General features: G+C 41.8%; 1 long non-coding RNA gene across 1 annotated transcript; it reads left to right on the plus strand.

The window, feature by feature from the left end:
* Positions 1 to 8175: 8175 nt before the first annotated feature.
* Positions 8176 to 23647, plus strand: LOC109322597. The gene is made up of 3 exons (XR_002104426.1): positions 8176 to 8187; positions 23258 to 23263; positions 23532 to 23647. It is a non-coding gene; the product is annotated as an uncharacterized LOC109322597 (long non-coding RNA).
* The last annotated feature ends 231 nt before the right edge of the window (positions 23648 to 23878 follow it).

A 23878-nucleotide genomic window follows, 5' to 3' on the forward strand; every position in this document is an offset into this window, starting at 1 on the left:
GATGTGCCTTATGTGAGGGAGGTGGGGGAGGAACAACTGAAATTGTTCCTCTTCCTTATATTGTCCATTCTAGTGATTCTCAACCAGGGTTGCATGACACCCTGGGGTGCCTTGAGATCCATTTAAGGGTGTCATGGGGTGCCACACAATGTTAGGCATGCAAGCATGATTCACGAGAAAAAACTAGAGATTTCCAAATCTTGAGCTTCCCCTCTACTAGATATTCCCCTCCATGTGGCACTGGTGAGGCCACATCTGGAGTTTTGTTCAGTTTTGGGCCCTCCACTGCAGAGAGGATGTGGAGAAATTGGAAAGTCCAGTGGAGGGCAATGTGAATGGCTTGGGGCCTGGAGGCACATGACTTGTGAAGAGAGGCTGAGGGAACTAGGCTTAGTGAGCCTGGACAAGAAAAGCTGAGAGGAGATTTTAGAGCAGCCTGAAGCGGGGTCCAAAGAGGATGGAGCTGGACTGTTCTCAGTGGGGGCAGATGACAGAACAAGGAACAATGGGCTCATGTTGCACCAAGGAAGTTTAGGTTGGATATTAGGAAAAACTTTCTCACTAGGGGGGTAGTAAGGCACTGGAAAAGTGTACCCAGAGAGGTGGTGGAGTCTTCATCCTTGGAGGTTTTGAAGACCTGGGTAGACAAAGCCTTGGCCGGGAAGATGTAGTTGGGGCTGGTCCTGCTTTGAGCAGGGGGTTGGACCAGATGTGGCCTTTCTGAATTCTTTGCAGTAGAAAAACTGGTCTATTCATTTTCTGTAGTCAAAAAACAAGGGAAAATGAAGAGTTTGCATTTTCCAAGCAATGCCTTGATTCTAACAAGGGATGCTTTGCGTCTAATGGGGAGTGTCTTGAGTCTAAAAGGGTTGAGAACTGCTGGTCTATCCCATCTTCTATCCCATCTTCTATAGGTAGTTTGCTCCAGTGCTTGACCACCCTCATAGCTAGACATTTCCCCCCAATCTCCATCCTAACTTTCCTCTGCTGCAATGTGAGGCCATTGTTTCTATTCCTGCCCGCAATAGCCACAGAAAAAAAAGGCAAGCTCCATCCTCTTTATAATCAACCTTCCGATATTTGAAGACTTATCAAATCCTACCTCAGCCTTCTCTTCTCTGGACTAAATAAACCTTATTTAGAGTTATTTAGCCTATCCTCATAAATCATGTTTCCAGGCCACTAATCATTTTTTTTTGTCACTATGCTGGACTCTTTGCAGTCTGTCCACATCTTTCATGAAGTGTGGGGCCTAAAACTGGGCACAGTATTCCAGGTGAGGCCTCACCTGTTGAAATGAGTGGAAGAATCACTTCCTTTGATTTGCAAGTTATACTCCTGTTAATATAGTCCAGTGTGTTGTTGGCCTTTTGCAATAAGAGCATTGGGACTCATATTCAGCATCTGTCCACTGCGTCTCCCAGGTCCTTCTCTCAAGTGCTGCAGGCTAGCCAGTCATTCTCAAGTCTGTATTTTTGCAATGATTTCTTCTCAGGGGGAGGATTTTCTATTTGCCCTTGTTAAATTTCTTCTGATTTTGGACAGCTTTCTCAGTTTATCCAGGTTCTTTTTGATCCTAGCCTTATCTTCCAGGGTGTCTGCAACCCCTCCTGACTTGCTGCCACCTGGAAATTTAAGAAGCGTGCACTTAATTCCATCATTTAAATTATTATTGATGTGAAACAGTAGTGGACCCAGGACAGATCCATGCAGAACCCCCCTTGGTCCTTCCTCCCAGCTAGACATTGAACCACTGATGATTACTTGTTGAGCATAATTGCCAGCCTCTGGGGCCTTGACCTGCTTGGTGAGGCAGCTCATCCCGGTCTGCTACCTCAGTTGAGCATTGGGGTGAACAGAGAAGGTCAGGACGCTCTAGCTGGACGTAGCCAACCTCCTGCTCCCTGCAACTGGAGTGGTCAGCCAGGGCCAGCTGACCCTTTATCCCTTCCTATAAAAACCCCTGACCCAGAAGAAGAAGTGTCTGGGCAACAGGATTCATCATCATACCCCAGCTGATTTGCCCTTGTCTTGTGCCTCTGCTGGATCTCTGGTGGACTCTCTGGCTACCCAACCTGGCTTGCCCATGGACCCCGAGCTTGGTCTGACCCTTTGGCTCCTTAACCTGACTCTGGTTTGATACCTGACCCGGTGACCTCCGTCCCCATGCTTTGCCAGACTCTTTGGATCCCTGACTCAGTTTCTCCGACTGATCACCTGGCTTCCTATGCTCAGACTCAGCGTGCTCCCCTCAGATCTTGATTGTGTCTTCAGCCCCTGAGTGACCAGAATCCCTTCTGGATGCTGTAAGGGACTTGTGGTTTCTTTGCTCTCCCTCTTACTTTTGACGTACTTGTAGAATCCTTTTTTATTACATTTCCCAGCCCTTGCCAGGTGCATGTCAAATCATGCCTTGGCCTTTCTAGTCTTCTACCTGCATGTTTGTGTAATACGCTGATAATAATAATATAATATATAATAATACTCTTAATAATATGACCAAGTTTTAGCTACTTGGAGGCTTCCTTTTTGAGCATCATCTCATTGAAGAGGTTGCTGTCTAGCCAGGCTGGTCTCCTGTTGCACGGCACGTTCTTCCATCGCATCAGGATAGTTTATTTCTATGCCCTTAATATGGCCCGCTTAAAGTACAGCCAACTCATCTGCACGCTTTGTGCTCAGGCTTGTCTCTCAGGAGATCCTGCCCACCAGTTCCCTGATCTTGTTAACTCTGCTGGTCTGAAGTCCAGTGTCTTTGCTCTGCTTCCTTCCTCCCCTTCAGATCTTGAACTTGATCATTTAGTGATCGCTGTTGCCCAACTTACCACCCCCCTTTACATTTTGAACCAATATGTCCTTGTTTGTGAACACTAAGTCAAGAAGAGCCTCCCCTGGCTGGCACCCACTACCTGTACCAAAACTGAAATTTTGGGAAGTTGTTGCATGCTTTCAAAAATGTCTAATTTTATGAAAAACATGACTTTTTGCTTTTCCTTGCACTCTAAAATAGACACCATTTTAAGATTTTTTTTAAAATTGGTGTCTATTTTAAAATCTTAAAATAATAATTTTAATGCAAGATTATTTTTTCCACTGGTAGATGCTGAACATAACTGGATTTCTCCATATTATAATGTATAATTATGTTCCAGTTGTTTAGCAAAGCAACATTGTATTCATAGATTTCACAGACATTTGGGCTGGAAGGGACCCCGAAGGATCATCGAGTCCAGCCCCCTGCCCCAGGGGCAGGAAGTCAGCAGGGATCATAGGATCATAGTATTTTTGCAAGCAGTATTACTTTTGCAGGTCTTTATGGGTCCTGAAACATTGCTGGGTCCTGAAATGATCTTAATGATTTATGAATACTTTAAATAATATTTTGTGTACTTTACTAACAGATAAGTGTTAAGGCTGCTATGCGCAGCATTAGGAAACAATCAGGAATAGGTGACTTCCAAAAATATTTTTACTCCAAAGACTGTTTCAACTGAGATACTATCTTATGAGAGTTTAAAATAAGTCTTTTTGTGGTTTTAAAATTCAGTTTGAAGTACAGGCATCACAGCCTTGGTTGTACGAGAGGGCCAGGGAACATGGCTCTAAGTCAAACTTATGCTAGCTGGTCCTGGGGCTGCTAGAGGTGGTTTTGGCCGCTGGCATATCCTAGAGCAGCCTTTAAGCTACTTTCACTTGCAGCATGTGCAGTATTCCCAGGTCGTGACAGCCAGCCAAGGATCAGCTGAACCACTATGCACTCCTGCTCGGTCCCTTCTCCTCAGCAGTGCTTCCTCTCTGACTCTCTCTCTTCTATACACAGCCCATCATCGTGTGGGGGAGGAAGAGCTGTTCCCATGGCTTGATTTTCTAGTTGCTTTGGATTGCCTAAATAGCAAAAAGGAGGCAGAATAAGGGCTGAGGCTTTGGCCTCGAATGCTTACCCTATTGCATTTTTTACTGTAATAGCACCAGATGTTTAAAACATTCCTGCTTGTAGTCAGATTGGGCGTTGTCCAGCATCACTTGCAGGCAATGCTTCACTAGGAGTTGGAGCAAGGCCTGATGCAGAAAAGTGCTCTGCGCATCTCCCAGGCTGGCAGGCAGACTGTCACTGAACAGTGCATTTGAAATGGTAGTCTGCCCTTCCGACCGTACTCGACCTAGTATCAAACCTGCGCTAACAGTTTCCGAGCTAATTTACTGCAAGGACAAGGCAGACCCGTAACCCAATTTGAGATGCTTCTTGATTTTTACTTTGTACTATGAACTCCCTATTTATTACACATTGGTTTTTCATGCTATATGAAGCTTTATTTCCCACTTTAACTATACTAGAAACTTTTCCAATAATGGACTCGAGTACCAACTGAGTCCTAGTATGGTGCATATGCTTATTTTTATGGGAAAGATAACTGAAGGGCACATCTGAAGTCTACTGAAGTCGTACTTTGCAGCACAAATGATCTAAGGATAATTGTTTTTTATAGCCAACACAACAAGCAGGCTTTTAGGGACTTTCGCATTTTATTTGCTTAAGCTTATCAAAAGCTTCAGTTGTAGTGATAGCTGTTTATTTTACTGGGCCATTATGGGTGGATTTTGCAGATGGTTAGGTTTGTAACGAACATGTGCTTTCCTGAAGGAGGATAGCATCCATCCCATTTCTATTATAACCTGGACTATTGTTCGAAACAAAATGTTTTCATGTTGGATTGTTCTGTCTTTGATATAACTGCATGTTTGTTCCTGTTAGCATGATAATGGAAGAAAAAGGTTTTAAGTAGCTTTACTACTAATGGCACTACATTCCTAAATCCCATTGTAATCTACAGATTTCTTCTATTCCTAATGTTCCTCTTGATGCAGAGAGGCGTCATTTGAACGTTAGAATAGTTTTAACGTTTTCTTGCTTAGCTCGATTTGCAGTCAGGGAAAAATTGCTCATTGGACCTTTTTTACTTGAAGTTTCTCGTGGTGGGTTCCTATATAAAATTAGAAATGGTTAAACGTGGGTTTAGGTGTTCATGTGTTGAACCTCCCAAGACCTGTCATTTTCATTTGGTTCAGTTAAGCATCCCAAACCAAGGTTGACGGGATGCTTCTCAATGCTATCTTGAGTCTGCAATTTTGTTTTAGCGTCGTCTTGTGCAAAGAGACGTCAGAGAAATTTCTGATGTGTCCTAACACAGAAGGCACCAAACACATTCATGGAAACCTGGGAAACTATGATCTCCAGATCAAAGGAGCTGTTGAGCGTTCATCACGTATGCCTCCGTGGCCAGTTGTTTCACTGGCTGGTTTGAAGGACCTGTCAGGGAAGAGTTAACCGGGGCTGTTTTTCCAATGTGCTGTTGCTTCAGATTTTATAAGTAGAAAATCATCTTAAGGTCAACAGGCTAAAAGAGAATTCTTTATCCTCGGAAAATCATGAGATGAACTCATTTCCAGATGGTGTTAGGAAACTGCAGGTCCTCCACTCCCACTAATCTTAATTGGCATCTTGAAATAACCGTTTGGCTCCTTAAACAACTCTGCAGTTTCGTTTAGGAGAGCCAGCGTCCCTACCAGTCCTAATGATGCATCACAGTCCTGGGCATGGCAGTCTTCAGATGTGACCTGAACGGCCTTTTCTTGCCCCCCTACTCTTGTGCCAGCACGAGTTGTGTTTTGGGGGACAATCATCAACTTTTTGAAGGAAAGGAGTCTTTGTCATTAGCAACAAGCTCTTTCCCCTCCCCCTTCTTCGGCAAGGAGATAAAACCGATGTCTGATGGGGGTGGGAAGAGCCTTTTTATTGAATGTGCGAGTAGAACAGCGAGAGAGTGAGTTGCATTATGTGCCTGGATCAAGACATTAGTTTGTAGGACTTGGTTTCACACAGACTTCAAAAAGTGAGCAAGGGAAACCTCCTTTTGAGCCTGTACTGGAGTGACTGGCCCCATAAGATCAGAGCTCAAATTTACATGGATCTCTATTAGTTCAGGTATGAGGAGTTTCGTCTTGCTGATCTCTTGAAGCAAATTCCACATAGCAGCACAAGAAAGACCTGCCACATCGCATTTGACACTCTCCAATGGTGCCTTATGCCAGTCTTTCCCTGATTCCTTGCTTATTTAATAGCCCTCTGCCAGTTTTTGGTGGATTTTTTTCCTTTCAGTTTATTCTGTATGAGAGAGATTTAGATCAGGACTGTGAGATATGTATAGAAACAGCCGTGAAGACGGGGGCGGGGGGGAACAAAGAAAATACAGTGCCTGTAAAAGACTTTACTCCAAAAATAACTCAAACCATGAAGATTGCTATCAGATACTGATGTCAGTTATTTTTCTTTTGGCTAGGAATGTTACTTATTCTGTGCCCTAAATTTATGGGCAAAACATGGGCACAATTAGTACAGTTAAAAATTCCTGAAATTTGCAATTTTCAAGGGTAAAATAAATCATACCTCAGTCAGTCACTAAGATTGCACTTTTCCATATTGCGACCTTGTGTTAAGCTTCAGAAAAGTTTAACTATCCCCAGCTTTGTCATTTCAGTGTGCTTCCCATCGCATTGTAATGAAAGTTACAGGTCTCATGACTTGAAGTTCAAGACCTGTGACACAGGATTTTGTTTAAAAAAAGACTGGAAAATAGCGCCAGGTCATAAAGCTGTAAAACGCTGTATATAAACTAAGTTGTGGCTTTACCCTTTGTGCTGGTCACGTACTGCCAGCCATTGCAGCTGAAGAAGGAAGAGACAAGGCTGTATCCCAGCATAATCTACCATGCCTCTGCCTGCATTGTTACTCACTGGTACCTTGACCCTAGACAGTACTACATAGTCATTTTCTGTTACCTCCCTGCCCTCGTTTTCCCCTTGTTCATAAGCAGGAAAAATCTGGTCCTGTATCTTCAGCAAATTCAGTTTGTTGCTAAATGAATATATCTGAGACAGTATAGTACTATGGCTGTGGGTGCTTGAAAACTGCCTTGAGCAAATGGTGATAATTGACAGATATTATATTATGCTGTATGTGCTCTACTAGGCTCATAGGAATTTGCAGTCTTCTATGATAGTCACATATTTCATTTCTTTATTTTTCCTGCCATGTAACATAGGGCATTCAATTTACAACTGTGACAATCACTTGCACTTTGACTTTCTCTAGACTTTCTCTTCATACTATAAAACTGAAAGTATTTTTCAGATTCTGGGTTTGTTCTGTTTTTCTTTTCTTTTTTTTTTAAAAGAAAAAGATCTCTTTATAGCCTTATGGGGCTCATGAACACGCCCCGATTTTTGCCGTTTCATGTGCTGTAACTGAGCGTCTGTTTGCACAAGCGGGATTTCCCAATGCTTTAAAAGTCTTTCTTGTGCATTAAATTAAAACTTCTCAGATGTAGTTTAGTTTGGCTCATTGGGAACTCAAGTGTTGCATCCATGGATTCATTGCATGCAAACAGAAAGGCACTCAAAGATGTGTAATGAGTGTTTTTGTCTACCTGATGGTGTTGCAACTCTTTTGTAGTTTACCCCATCGAATTGTTTTTGCTTTCGAATTGCTTCCACTTTTTTTCTTTTCTTGTGTGGTTTGCCAGCTCCCTGCTTCCACAGCTGCATGGCATGGCATGGCATGGGCACAGGGTGGGTGGGGAGCCCCAGGCCAGGCCAGGGGGGTAGCGCTAGATCATCCTTCTCTCCTGCAGGGCCAGGGACCCGGCTTAATTTGTTTGAAAACAAAGTGCGTGTAAACACAGATGTGATGCTCCAAAATAAATGTTTAAATTTTATAAACCTGTTTAATTTAATGAGGATTAAAACCCACGGTGTATACAGGCACCCGTTCAGCCCTTCTGTTATTTTGTTAAGCTCTTCTGCAGTTTTAGCTATTAGATCAATGTCATTAGCAAAACAAAGATTGTTAATTTCTCATCCTCTAACTGTCACTGTTCTAGTGAAGCTCTCTACAGCATCTGACATGATTTGTTCCAGGTATAAATTAATTAAGCATGGTGAGAGAAGACACCCTTGGCATACTCCTACTGATGTTGCAAACCACTGCACAGTGTTGTTGTCAAGAAGGACTCCACTACTTGTATTGTTGTACAGTTCTTCTATAAGACTTATCATTGAGGGACTGATGTTATGCTGCTTCATTGTCAGCCACAGTGCTTTTCCCTACACCCCATCAAAAGCTTTTTTAAAGTCTATGAAATGATGATGAAGTTTGATGAAAGTATGATGCAGCTTAACGACATATCAGAAAGGCTGCATAAGACTACAAAGAGATACGAAATGGAAACGAGTGCAGAGAAGAAAAAAGTAATGAGAACTTCAACCAGTAGCAATGATAACACATCAGTAAAAATTGGGAATAAGAAGCTAGAAAAGGTAACACACTTTAAATATCTTGGAGCAAGCATCACAGAAGATGTCATGGCAGGAAAAGAAGTAAAAACAAGAATAGCCATCACCTTTGGATAACTAGCAAAGCTGAAGGAAATCTGGACTAGCAGCAGCATCACAATGAAAATGAAACTCCATCTACTACGTGCTGTTGTTATTTCGACATCTTTTTATGGCTGTGAGGTCTGGACACTCACTAGGGCACTGGAAAAGTGAACTGAGACCTTTGAAATGCAGTGTTTTAGAAGACATCTATGCATACCCTATACTGCACACAGAACAAATGACTCTGTGAAAGATTAAATTGGACAAGAAGTTGGCAAATACGAACAGACCCTTACTCAAAATCATAAGAAGAAGAAAGATGCAGTGGTTTGGACATGTAACAAGAAGGGCCAGCAGCCTTACCAATACCTTCCCACAGGGTGGTGTGAATAGCCACAGAAGAGGACAAAGACCTAGGATGAGCTGGACCACCAACATCGATGATTGGACAGGATTAAAATGGACTGATTATAGAAGGATTGCAGAAGACCAGGAAGAATGGAGGAAAGTTATTGCTACATCAAAGGCACCCCAACCATCAGTGTGGCTTTGGGACTGGCTGACGGGCTAGCTGAAAGAAAAAGAACTTGTCATAAAAATAATATCCATTAATGAGGATAGGAAATATCCAGACCTGTTTTTAAGGTCTGACATCTTGCAAATCTGTATCGAGTGGTTTCTAACACAAGGCTTAGGACATTCCTATCTCAAAGGCTGGGTGGGCGGGTTAAAACAATAGGCAGGAGAAACAATATGATTTATAGAGAGAATTTTAATGATAATTTTGAGGCTTTAAACATCCATTTAAACCTATTTTCCATTTTTTGGGCTGTGGTTGTAGTTACTTAGAAATATAAAAAAAGAAAACCTACAAGTTTCTGATATGAATTTTCTGTAAGTGCAACATGAACAAAATCTGGCAGCACGAACAAAATCTAACATCTGTTTGGGGTCAGCTTCACAATGCACTCATGGCTTCGCCATTTACAAGTAATGTGTAAACCCCCCAAAAATCCTTATACCACCACACACATAATATAATTATATGGCCTTCCCCATCTGCATGCTTTATGCTAATGCACAAGCTTTGAGATGCATGGTTCACTAAAATGTTATAACTCATAATTTGCTTTAATGGCAATTGAAAAGTCTAAGTTAACAGGTGTATTGGTTGTAGTCAGAGTTAGCAAGTGAGCCTTCCCCCATGACATAACAGCAGGTCCTCGAGGACCAAGAGTCAATGGCTAGTGCACCCTACTAATAATATGGAAAGCTCATTTTCAGTAACTAATAGAAGGAGTACCCCAGCATATCCTGCTCTCTAACAACGGAGGCACCTGCAATAAATAGAGTGTCTTATAATCATTATTTATCTGCAGGCAAAAGGAATGGGATAGCTGATTAATGGGAACTATATTAAAACATGTCAACAGATTTTTTCCAGCACTTTGTTGGGCCTTTTTAGGAATGACCTGGACAGTGGAAGTTACCCTATTTCATCTGACTTGATTTTTCCACAGCTCAACAAATCTCACACAAGATTTACAAGCGATATGTTTGCAGAGAAAAAAAAAAGGGTTTTTTCTTTTTCTTTTTATTTCTGGGCATAAGGAAAGGTAAGGATGAAAACAGACGATTTCTGTGGCAGCTAACTACAGTGGAGCTAAGCATGAGGACCTCTGCCACATAAATTTGAGACTCTGATTATCACGGTTCAAGATGTTGGCAGTGCAAGCTATTTTTATTGTGCCCAGGTTCATGAGTGGAGGAGAGGTAGATTCAAGATGACAAGGGGAAGAAATTCACCTGTTCACCTTGTACCATCTATCTCTTCCCCAGCTCTGTATCAAATCAGTGAACTGCTATATACCTAATGTATGAAGGCTGGGAATCATAGAAAGGACACCTGCAAAAAGCTGACAAAATGTTTTAGACAGAGGACCTTGTTTTTTTAATTTTTCAAAAGATGGAAGTAAATGAATTCATTGCATAAGAGATCTATAATTTAGCAGCAGCTGTGCAGGAGCCTGTCTTTTTCCATGCACTCTACCATACCAATAATTTCAAATATTTATATAATACTCCCACCTTCATGAAAATGTATTTGATTTCAACATGACCATGAATCGGACTCCCTTCCACGCTAACAGGAAGATCCAGCCATGAACTTCTGCTGGCGGAATATGACTTTATTTGACCCCAATCAGTTTAGAAAGTCATAAAGACTACTTATCGCAGAGGGACTTTTTCTAGAGAAAAAGGGTATGTGAACGCTGGATAGTTAAGTGAATGGGGAAATATAGGTCGGCTCAGTAAGGCAGGATTCTTCGCTTTCACTGCTGATGCAAGAAAATGACTGAAGACTGAGTTCAAACTTGTTAGGCACATTGTAGGAGGCTGATTGACACAGTCCTTTTAAAAAAGACTTTCAAGCATAAAATAGGAAGTTACTGATTTTCAGCAATATGGATTTTATTGCTAATGTTTTTTGCTACAGAAATTCTGGGGTTCGGGGGCAACTGGTCAGAAAAACTCAAAGGCAAAAAAGTGACACTTCTAAGCAAAAATGCTCCCCTGTTTCCCACCCCCCCGCCCTGATCCTAGCACATGGAAACCGTTAAATTGAGTGAACCCAGGATAGTTAACAGTGATGACTTACAAGCCTCGAGGGGAATTTGGCATAGCTACAACCCCAGCCCAGAAGAGATACAGTTCTCCCAAAATATTCAGTTTTCAGTTGAGAAGATTTGCGAGAAATGGGTGTGTCATCCTTCTGTACGTTCCAGGAGACAGTTTGTGAGTGGAAATTTAAGATCTGCAATATTATTGCCTGAAGTCATTGGCAAAGAAATTTAGAGAGAGAGTGAACATTGGATAAGACGGTAGGTATGTTTGAGAGCATGCAGTTGCAAATGTGCAGGATTCCCTTGTTGGCACAATCCCAAAGAAACCATGGGCTCTGACATCATGTCATCTGAGTGCGAATCGGTGAGAAGCTCCACGACGTGCCCGATGCAAACCTCAGAAATGATCTGGCTTATTATTTTGCTCTTCAGTTATATTTTGGAAAATGCCTTTCCCTTGCTTGCATCTTAAAAACAGCCTTTCATATGGTAGAACAGTGTGAATAGTCCCGGACAATAAGAGGCCAGGGTCAAGCATATGACAGATCCCTTCCCCAAAGGGCTTAAAGGCACAAACAAGGGCAAACAGTATAAGATTTGACTAGTGCTGTGGCAACAGTAACGTCCAAGGATGTCATTTTTCCACTGCAAAGCAGTTTCCAAACATTGCATAACCATCCCACTCCACACACTTCGGAGTTGGAAAGATTTATCATGTATCTTATCAATGGGGTGCCTGTGCCAAAGTTCAAGGGACTGGCTTGCAACCAAAGACATGCAAATCAGAGGAGGTAATCAAGGAGAATCATGCAAAACTCAAAGCACCTGTATGATTTATTCTCTGTAGATAGCTGCTATTGCCTGCTGTTCTCACCTCCCCATTTGTCTACCCCTTTATCTTTTTTCCCCCAGATCTGAGTATATCAGAGTGACAGTATGAAGGACTACTACATGGAGAGAAAACTGAACTGTGATTGGGGGGACTCGGGTTGAATTCACAACACAACAGGCTTCCTATCTATTAGGCATGTCACTTCTATAACCATCATGGGGGTTGTAGGGATAAAGCTCACCTCCCACAAAGGAGTGTTAGAAGGATCAAACCCGCTCTTTTTGCTGATACTGCAATGGGGAGGCCAGATTTTGTTTATAGCCAAACCCTTTTTAAGATGTTGCTATTCAGTGCCATCTCTGGGGCAGTCTTACATTTTTCAGCCCACTTACAAATATTTAATTGGCACTAGAAGAAGCCATTGGGTTGCACTCTTGCTCTCTGTACGTATTCCTTTCTTCTTCACTTTGCTCCCCATTGTCAAGACTTTTTAAAGTGGCATTATTTGACTGTCCAAAAATGTGGAAGGGAAGGGGGTAGTGGAGCACTCCAGGATAAGTCCCATGCATTTAATAAAGACAAACCTGGTTATGAAAAGGAGATTCAAAAGGAAAAACTCCTTGGGAATACTGACCTAGATGCACTGCACATCCAATGTATTTGCAGCGTGGATTTAATAACCTATGCAGCACTGTATTAAGCTTTCTAAAGGGAAAGCAAAAAGCTACAAATATATAAAATAACTCATGTAACTACAGCTGGACTCTTTTCTGTTTGCAGCTCTTCCCACTCTCAGTCTAATATTGGATGCTACTGTTGATGTGGCATCAATGTCATTCTTTGCATTTAAGCTGCAAGTGGATCATTGCTAAATATTTAGGGATGATGCTGGATTGAGAATCCTAAAAGCCAAAAATCTGTTTGCACACCCAGTAGTTCTGGCATAGGCAGTGGGAATGCGACTGGCACACCAGCCCTCCCCTACAAGTACCATTGCTGAGAGAGAAAATGTAGTTCAGTTATCAGATCTCCCATATGTCATAGTATCACTAGAAAGACTGTCGGAAAAGGGTACCAACTGCATCGGCCTTTTTGTGATGCCAACATGTTTCACGCTAGTTTAGACCCACTGGAGTCCTTTCACACAAGCCACCAGTGGGGAAAATACTGTTGAGATGAATTTAGCTTCTTGATAGTTTTTCTCTTTATTACTTCGCTTTAAATTATTAATAAGGTGTCACAACTGTTCTAGGTAGACTGGACTTAATTCTGCTTTCAGTTAGGCCTGCGTAAATCAGATTAAGTCTGCTTACTATAAGTCGCTACAGGTTGAATGCAATGTAACTAAGGCAAGAATATGGCATTATAGACTAGTCTTTTGATAACCGTTACTTTTAAAACGCATGCACATCGATATCCTGTGACATTCCTGCACGTCACTGGAGCTTTTTATTCCTGCCTATTAAAATGCATTACGGTATGGGAGTTGCTGAAATGTAAATTAAAGACTACGGCAGTAGTAGTTCAACAGCTGCCACGTAGATTGACAGCCTTTGTAAGCCCAGCTGGCAATGTCAGGTTAGTGGGTCTCTAGTCACAACATTAATCAGCTTTATTAGTGCCACTAATACCAATTTGTAAGCAGACTGCAAGGATCAGACGGGCCAGCTGTCGGACACTGTGGATAGATTATTACAGGATTTGATTTTATTGTTTAAGGTTGGAGTTATAATGTAATTAGGGAGTTTAACTATTTTGTACATCCACTAAAAATTAGCAGAGATTTAATCGAAATCTTATATTCTCCTCCATGTCCTAGACTTAGCAGAGAGAAAGAATTCCCTCTCATAAAATCTGTATTGTAGGAGGTGGTTGGCTCAGATCAGGGACTTCCTAAATTGCATGCAGTAGTTCGGGTTGTACCATTCAGTTTTCCTCGCTGATTTCAACAGGAAGTGCTGCCAAATCCTGTGATGCGATGGTCGAATATATTTCGAGGTCAGAGAAATAAAAGGATGCATCTCTAATTTTGTCCTCCAAAACTTTTTTTTTTTTAAATTGACTATTACTTGTTTTCATACTAGCAGATTTTAAAGATTCAACCGCGTGTTTAAAACGTATTGGTAATCTGCACATGTGTGAGGAATATAAATACCCGCTGCCAAATAGGATCATGTTATAGAGTAAGTCAATTACGTGATGTGATAAAAGTGGAGTCAGATCTAATACGGTGACGTCTCTCAAGAAATCTTATTTACATATTTTTGGGATGGGGACCTATTATCCTTATTACATTGCACAGCAGTTTCAGCTTCATTTTAATTAATGATTTTAAATTAGGCTAAGAGGATATTAGCTCACAAAGCCTACCAATGAAGGCAGGTTGCTGGAGCTCAGACACAACCTTTCAAAAGCTCTGCGGCTCGCATCTCATAACACTTTCGTGTCAGCCATACAGATTACATTTCCTGCGCTGCTAAAGCAGCTTTTCTGCTGGTCAGAAACCTCCATCTTCAAAACTGGCCTGCCTGGAAATACGACTTAATAGGGGAAAAAGCCTGTAGGATGTAATACGTCAAATAAAGGAAATAAAGGATACCCTGTGCTTATATGACATATCTCAGTTGCAAGCAGCTACTTTTCTGTCAAATGTTTGGTATTAACAGGAAAAATTTACACTTTAGCTCTTCTAATCTGAAGACTACAAGTAGACGTCTAAACTCCACTGTTATACTTGGGCTAGGCTTTTGAGTAATGGAGCTTGTTGAGCAGTTTTGCTGTTTTTTAGGCAATGCAGGTATCAGGGAAAATGCATCCATAAACTTCAGTGGATATTTTATTAACACACAGCACGCGTTCCTCCTAAGGAAGAACTTTTGATTGATCATCGTTAAAGTCAGCATTTGCCAACAGTTACTGCACAGGAGAAGTAATTGAGCTGCGACTAATCAGAGACGTTATGATAATCCTGAATCTTTTGCTTTAATATATACTTGAATTCCCATTGATAGAGGCAGAAATTTGCACGTGCTCCACTGTTTCTGGAGGCAAGTTGCTGCCAGGCCGCATGTTTCAGCATTGGAGATACGTTTCAAACGAAGCAAAATGGCATGCTTATAATACTATACGTTATCTGTAAAAATGAGTTGTCTTTCCAGTCTTCATCTTTTGTATTTCAATAATTATAGATGTACAGGAAAGAGCCACTTTAGATGGCTGTAGTATCATTTTATATTTTCCTTTATCTTTTATAAATATTGTAGTAATAAATCCCGTATTGCCTGTCATTGAACTTGCGTATGCTGTATGGCTCAGCATCATTTAGGAGGGTAATCAAGTACTTGTCAGAGAGCCTGCTCCTCAAGTGATCCAGGGAGCCTGACCATCTGCCTAAGGCACTGCGGATCCTGAGGATGTACCAGGGTATGCATAACCATGCCGGAGAAGAGCATACCTGGGTAAAGCCTCTATAGACCTTAATTTGTGAGCATGCAAACTTAATTCAGCAAGAGAGGAAAAGGAGTGGAGCCGGTTGTCGTGATGTCGGTACCTTTTCGCTATAAATGCACTGTATTTACTTGAAGCCAAGATTAGCTTTTCCCCCTATTTAAAATGCCTGGGGCATGGAGCGCGTGTTTACTCTTGCCCCAGCCTGGCCCAGTAGTAGCGGTGGTGGCAACAGCGGCTCTGGATACAGCGGAGGTGGTGATGTGGGGAGGCAGAGATGGTAGTGGGGACAGGCAGCAAGGAGGGCCAGCTTGGGGGTCAGACCAAGGTATGCAGACAGGAGGGGGCAAATAGCAGTGGGGCAAAGAGGGCAGGTGCTGGCAGCAGGGGGAGCAAGTGACGGGGAGGACAAGGAGCACAGCGCAAGGGGCAGGGGGTCAAGCTTCTTGACTCCCCCACCGCCTGCTCCCCTATTACTTCCCCACCGCCTGCTCCCCTATTGCCTCCCCACTGCCTTCTCCCCCGCCGCTGCTTTCCCCGCCGCTGCAGTCGGGGGATGAAAATAATTCATTCTTTGAGCATGTGCTTTAGGGATATCCTTCCTCTAAAACAAGTAGTAGTATAACAGTGGCATTGTTACCAGGTTTGGGGATTTCACGGCAAGTCTATGGTGTTTGATGGGTTTTTTCTAAAGCTTCATCCCACGAGTTTCACTGCATTTACTGAATTGTGGTTTACCTTGACAAAAAAAAAGAAGTTTCTAGGCTCGTGGTGGTGGAGAAAAAGTTGAAGATTTAACCTGAGTGCTTCTGAACGTTTCAAAAACCTGGAAGTAAATGAAACCCCCCGAAGGTATTATTAGTTTTAAAGGTCTTGACACTTAAAATGATCTCATAACCATTTAGGAAAAAAGGCTCATGATTTTAAGATACTTAGGGTTGAGAGCTTGAGCTCCTAAAGATAAAGGACCCAATGACAGTAAAGAAAATCAGTGAGTCCAAGGGCTTGTTGAGAGATAAGGGAAAAGGATAAGATATCTCCTTGTGAGTTTTAAGTTGAATTTTCAAGGGCTAGTGGGAAGATAGGCCTTTAGGTGGTGGAACGGAAGGGTGGAAATTCATGAGACCATTTGTGAACCAGGATCCACAGGGGTACTGAAAACTCGCCAGACTAAACTGAAGTATGTTAGATTATAAAAAGAGAGATTGCTTCTGGGTGACATACTCATCTGCCAAATTTTCATCTGCCATCAAATATTTACAGATGAGTTTCTAAAACTGCCAAACTTGTTTGAAAAAGCAAACAGGTAGACCACTAGATTGTATGTGTTTTATACGGATATTGAAGTCCACTGAATTTTTAAAATGTTGGTGAAACAGAGTTTAAAGCTACAAGGACATATTTGTTACATTTACAGTACAGTATATCATTTGAAATGTTTCATTTTAGTTAAATGCATGGAAATGGACTTAACTTCTCTCTCTCTGAAAGAGTTAAGTCCATATATATATATGTCTGTATATATATACGGACTTATATACATTACACACACACACACATACATACATACATATGTATATGTATACATGTATGTATGTGCGTGTATATATGTGTGTGTACACACACAAATGTATGAATGATAATATATTCAGTAATGAACATGGAATAAAAACTTGGACAAATACCTGTACCTAGTTCCTGGCCTTAGAAATGTCAGTAGGCCTGCATTATAATCTGCTGGGGACAGACTAGTGTACTTACAAAGGGATGGGGCAATGGGTGTATTTGAGAAGACAATATGGGTTTTTTGGTGAAGATATGGGTTTTTTTAAGTAGCTTTTTTTCATTCCTAACCAATTTTAAAACTATTTTTCACTCTCGTGTTATCATTTTGCAACTTTGTGTAAAGGGTAAATTTTGAAGACAGTGGATAGTTCATCCAAAACCGTGAACTTTTTTTCACCAGTCCTGATTTCAAGACACCTGAATGCAATTGGGCAGTGACATTCTTCCTTCCATCATGTATTATTTGTCAAAGTTAAGGATATACAGGGTGTATCTACATGAGATGCTTACTGCGGAGTTGCTTAATTAGCTCTGCAGTAGAACATCTGTCTACAGGAGCTATTGGGCTGGAGTAAATTAAGTAACTCTGGAATAGGTTAATACTGCTCAATACAAGTACTATTTTACAGTGGAGTTGTTTACTTTGCCATGACACACGTGTAGATGTTGATGGGGCAGGCTGGGGCACGAGGGCACTTCAGTATAGGGGCAGCACTAAAACATCCTGGTGACCCAGCCAGCCCCTCTGCAGTACGGTGACCCAGGTTGGGGTAGCCCCGGGCTGGCAGGCTGTCCCCCAGAGTCCCCTGCCGGCCAGGAGGAGTGGGGTACTTCACCCCGGCTACCTGAAAATGCTGCACCAAGGAGCAATAAACTCCAGCATGAACAGTGCCAGAGTTTATTCAGCCAGGCTAATTTCATGCGGGGATGTGCCCACAGAGAACAGTGTGTAACCTAAGGGGGGCTATAGCAGTCTGTAACTTAAGGGTAAATGTGCGTGATCTGCTTTGTATGCACGTGTATTTATAAATTAATGCCATGTCACAGTCCTCCAAAGAGACTTCACAGGGATTAATTCCTAAAGTTGTTTTTGCAGCGTGTCTGGTATCTTTCTGAGGACCGAGGGATTATGCTTGCTCTATCCTGAAACCTGTCAAAATTTGACTTTTGTGATCTCTCTCTGAGTTTTCTATCCTTGTCATTTAACTTGTCCCCTCCACATCGATTATGAGACTATTAAACACCTTTAGTTTTCACCAGCCAAAAAAGATTGTTAATCTCTGTGCCAGCCATTAGAACAGGAGAGGTATTTAAACGATATGTATACCGTGGATCATTAATGTACGCCGCAGAGGTAGCTAAGAAACAGTAGTTAAAGTAAACTGAAGCAGGAGAAGAACTCTTAAGCAAGCAGAGAAGAAAGGGCATCAGGGAGCTGTATTGCAAGTGTTGGTTTTGCAAATAAGGGAGAAGAGAGATGTTTGCTTTTGCTTTTAGTTGGCCAGCGTGACGGACAAATGGTTTTGGCATTACCAGTTATTACAATTTTATTCTGCCACCTGTTTAAGAAGACGGACAGATCCAAGAGGACGTGCGCCTCTTGCTTGTGGAAGTCGTGGGATCTCCTTCATGGTGTTATTGGGACAAGGCTGGTTAGGTATCAGTCTGGAGATGGCTCAAGAGGAGCAAATTCTGTATTTGCACTGGAGCGAGCCCTTGAGGCCCTCCCAACCCTAGGATAGTATGATTTTTAAAAACTCCTGAATAGGGGCCATAACTTCCATCGTGAACTAACCATGACTTTCCTCTCTTGTAGGCACTCGACTTAGAATGAGATTATTTTATCCAAGAAAAAACTTTCCTCTGAAAGTTATTGCTAGTACTTCATTCAGACTAGTTTCAAATATTCAGTAAATGAATATAATTTATCTCGGCTGCAATCACAGCCCTGCATCCTCAGTTCTGAATTCACTTGCCCGTATCAAAGCAATCCTGCGTGTATTTTTTTAACAACTCATTTATGGCTTTCCCAAATGTCTTACACTGAACTCAGTGAACAACCTCTTATCAGATATTTTAGGGCTCCAGAAATTGGCCTGTATATATAGTTTTTTATAACAAAAGCCTAGAAAGGGGAACTCTAAATTGTTAATCACTTCTACCATTTTCTCCATGGAAGTATCAAGCTGCCTGCCTTTGAGAGGGGGAAAAGGCCCTTTTTGCTCTACTTACAAAAAGGTTTTCTTTGTTACACCTGCCAGCATGAAAAGGGATTAATTTTAACAGAGCTTAACCCAGCCATCTAGGGGAAAACATTTAAATGACTCTATGTTCTGCTTACTTTTAAGGGCATTGCTTTGGTGACTTCATTTAGTTTTACAATATATGAAAACTTTCTAAGCTACACAGTTTAGGGACTTTTTTCTTCTCTTATGTCTGCTCTGGGTAGTACCATGAAAGACTGGCTGTGGAAAATGAACGGGAGGGACCTTTCTAATGTTTTGCTATCGTCTTGATCAGGGAAAGCAGATAAAAAGTTAAAAATGCATTTTTATTTTCCCTGGGATCATTTTAGGTAGCAATGAATTCAAATCTTTTTTCTAGTATAGACAGATGGAACTATCCTGACTGCGTTTCACAAATACAGAAAGGACAGAAAATACTTTTTGTACTTTGAGAATAATTTCTCAATTATGCAATTGGGTCTTTCTAGTCTATGATATTTTAAAAATGACATGGTCCTCTTGGAGAGAAGGCGGCTCAGAGTTTCTGCCCAAAAGGACAGCGTGCTAGAAGAAAAAATGGCAAATGAAAACAAGAGCTAACCAGTAGGTTCCTGGTAGCAGTGGCTTTGCTCTACATTTATGATTCGGATACTTCCCGCAATGATTAATCTAGGCAGCTATAAATCACTAGTGGTTTTATGGAATATATTTTGTATAAGTATGAATGCTCATTGGCAATGGATCACTTTTATATACAACTAGAAATCCCTCAAGCCAACGATTTTCAAACCTATATATTCTTTGTGCTTTGGGAGCAGCAAAGACTGGCATGGAGCTATCCACTCAGTCACGGCCCAACAGCAGACCATGTATCTCTTGTTGTAGTCTGCTGCATCAGTTCCTTTGGTACACGTTGATAAATAAAATAGCGTATTTTATTTTATTTTTTTATCCTGTGATCTTATTGATAACTTTGCAAACATTTTAAAGCGACCACTGGCTGTGGTGGCCTTTAATTTTAAAACCTAGGATTTGGAAAGTCTCTATATAGATGTCGCAGAGCTGCTTGCAGAGCTATAGAAACACAGGGGTGGAAGAGTTTCTCAAGAGAAATGCTATCTCGCCTGCCCCCTTTCACTGGATGAGTGTATGCAGACCATCACCGATCATTTGCTTAAGGAGAAATCGAGTGTTGCAAGTTAAAAGAAGTAATTTTTTTTCCTACTGGAAACTATGGGAGATTGTAGGACAGTATGAACGATGCTACTCACCAGACCTGGACACAGGGATGGCGAACCGGGTGGCCATCTGGGGCCTGGACAGAAAGTGGGCCAGAAAAAATTACAATTGCAAAAAAAAAAAGTTTGAATATTGCACATATATGGGACTGGCAATATTATCAACTGAGAATGAACTATTTAAAGCCATCGATACCACAGATGTGATAAAGACTTTTGCAATAAAAAAAAATCCTTATTTCTGGCAAAGGGGAGGCCCAATACTAAAAGTTCGCCTGGGGCTGCCAGGAGTCTAGATGCACCCTGCTATGCACATACAGTAACTACTAAGAAGCACTGACATAACAAAAAATATTCACATTGCACTTGTGGGTATTTGGCTGGAGGGGAGCAGGGTAGGGGGAAAGAAAACCATTCTTTTCCTTGACTTCCTACAGTTTGTTTTTTCTATTCTTGACATTTCGCCCATGGTAGCAAATGCTTCTTTATTTGCTTAAAATTATTTATCATGAATAACCACACTAAGCTGAAAAGTAAACTTGTGTGATGGTCTGGGTGGCATCAGCTTTTGCAAATACTCTCGAAAACCACAGCAGACAAGAAATACTTTGGTACTTTGGGTGGCTAGGGGGGGTAGAAATCCTTGAACAAAGAAACAGATGGAGCCCAAGTTATTTTGTATTGAGCCAATACCTAAGAAAAATCTTTATACAGTTGAATTACTCACTGAACTCTTTTACTAGGCTTAGATTGAAGGGTTATGCCATTTAGGTCCAGATTGTGGATGCAACATTTATTTTAGGCAAACTAAATTAACTTTTCTTTTTTACTAAACTTCCCTGAGGTGCATCAATCATTTTAATTCATCTTATCTAAAAATAAAAGTTTTAGCATCCCTGGAACATATAGCATTCAAATGAGCAAACTGTGTTTAGAAATTCCCGTTTTTCTATTTCGTAGGTATAAATGAGAGGGCATCTGCTAGCACTTGTTCTACCCATTTATAAAGGGAATGAAAAATGGCAACTTACCCTTTGAAGCCAGATCAGTTCATGTATGCAGCAAGTCTTTTCCCTTTAAACAAGAAACGAACAAATCCCAGTCTTTTTTGGAGTTTTTTTAATTCCAGTGGCAAATATAAAGTCAAGAATCTTTTTGAGTCCACCGAAGTTCAAGCAAAGTAACTGCCCCAGCAACCTAATCCTCGAGTCGCGGATGTAATGACTCGGGTGCTAGTTGAAAGAGACTCAGGACAACTTTTGTGAACTCGCCGAGTCTCAATAGTCATATTTATTGCAGGCATTGGTTGACTGACATTTGTACACCAAATACGTTTGGCAGACACCAGTTGGGCAATTGTAGGATTGGGCATTTCAGTTTGTTTTGAAGCCTCGGGACTTTGTCCAATCCCCCCCCGTCTCAGCCGGTGTGACCTGAAAGGCCTTTTCACTGCTGTGTCTAGCTGCTCGTGCCTATGTAGACTATAATTATCAGGAGGACTGCTACACAAGTGTGATTATTTTTTTTTTTAATACTTGAATAAGCTTTATGGGCAAATAGTTTTAGAAATGAGTTTATTGTGGTGCGCACACAAATCTGGAAAAGGACCCGTAAGTGTAGAAGCAATATGGAATTTGTCTTAAATCATATTAAAACAATTGTAGCTGGGCTACATCAAGAAATGGATAAGGAAAGGTGTTGGTTTATGCTTAAAGATCTGCTTCGAATGGGTGTATTCGGTGGCAACCAGCTATGAGGACAAATGTGAATTATTTAGAGCTAAACGGTGGCGTTGTTCCATTATTGAAAAAGTGACAGCGTTTCCCCTGAATGACAATAGCATGAATCCAATCAGTTATACTGAAATTAAAACATCTTTGCCATTCAGTATGCAGGGTTCCTGATTCACAGCTCTACTGTAACTCCCAGTGACTGACCAATGCAGAAATCCCTCCCTGATGATTCACTGCTTCTCTGAGAACATGCGAGCTGCCCTGGCCACAGCAAACACAACCTCCTCCACTTCCGAGGATATTTTTCGTTTTGCAAGTTTTAAATCATGACATCCTAAAGTGTTCGACAGGTTTATGGAGCTGGATGTAGTTTTGTGAGCGTCTGTATACAGGAACACATGGCAGCTCCCTTCCTGCGTATGTCCGCCTGGCTTTCTCATGTTTGTAAGAGGGGCACACATTTACATTCTCAGCGTCCCTTGGAGGGAAGTCCTAGTATCCCATTTACACATGAGCAATTGAAAGACTCAGGCTGTGAACCAAAACTACAGCTCCTCATTAGTCACCTATGCCTTTATGACTCGGATACTAAATGACTTGACCAATGTCACACAGGAAGCCAGTGGCAAAGAAGAAATTTGAATTTAGGTCTCCCGAAAGCCAGGCTGCCCCCTAATTACTAGACTAAATCATCCTTCTTCTCAAGAGACTGCAGGTTTCTAGACATACCTATCTTTTTTCCCCTTGTTTTTTCTCTCTTGCCTCCCTATATCATCCTCAGTTTTGGGGGACCCCTTTATGCAAGCATGTGCACTGCTGTGGGGAGCTTCCAGGCCTTCCCTAGGTAGAAAAATGAAAAAGTAGAGTGGGGAGTTGAAGCATGGTTTATATCTTACCTGGGTCAGAATGCCTTACCATATAAAACTAACATTTTAAGATAAAAAATAAAATATAAGGAATCATTGCTGCTATGAACCTCCATGGTGACTGTATCAGGGACTTCTAGACCCTTTCCTGTCTGTCGGTCAGCCACAGAAAGCTGCAGGACAGGAGTTTGTGGCAACGTTAAACGTACTTTAAAGTATCCTTGCTCTTTTTCTTTCTAAATTTCCTGACCAAGTCACTTGGGGGTGACAGTGGACAACAAGCTGAATAGGAGCCAGCAGTGTGGCCTTGTTGCTGAGAAAGCTAACAGCATCATGGGCTACATTAGTAGGAGCGCTGCCAGCCGATCGAGGGAACTGTTTATTCCCAGTTATTCAGCATGGGTGAGGCCACATCTGGAGTCCTGTGTCCAGTTTTGGGTCCCCCATTACAGCAAGGACGTGAACAAACTGGAGACAGTCCAGCAGAGGGCAACACAAATGGTTTGGGGGCTGGGGCACAGGACTTGTGAAGAGACGATGAGGGGACTGGGCTTAGCGAGTCTGGAGAAGAGAAGACGGAGCGGGGATTGAATAGCAACCTTCAGGTACCTGCAGGATGTTTCCAAGGAGGATGGAGCTGGACTGTTCTCAGCGGGCGCAGATGACAGGACAAGGAGCAATGGGCTCAAATTGCAGCAAGGGACATTGAGGTTGGATGAGAAGGGTAGTAAAGCCCTGGAACAGGTTACCCAGAGAGGTGGTGGACTCTCCATCCTTGGAGGTTTTTAAGACCTGGCTAGACAAAGCCTTGGCTGAGATGATCTAGTTGGGGCTGGTCCTGCTTTGAGCAGAGGGTTGGACTAGATGTGACCTCCTGAGGTCCCTTCCAACCATAATTTTATATGATTCTATTA

Source organism: Crocodylus porosus, unplaced genomic scaffold, assembly GCF_001723895.1.
Source record: "Crocodylus porosus isolate Cpor-Errol unplaced genomic scaffold, CroPor_comp1, whole genome shotgun sequence".
Lineage (NCBI taxonomy): Eukaryota > Metazoa > Chordata > Crocodylia > Crocodylidae > Crocodylus > Crocodylus porosus.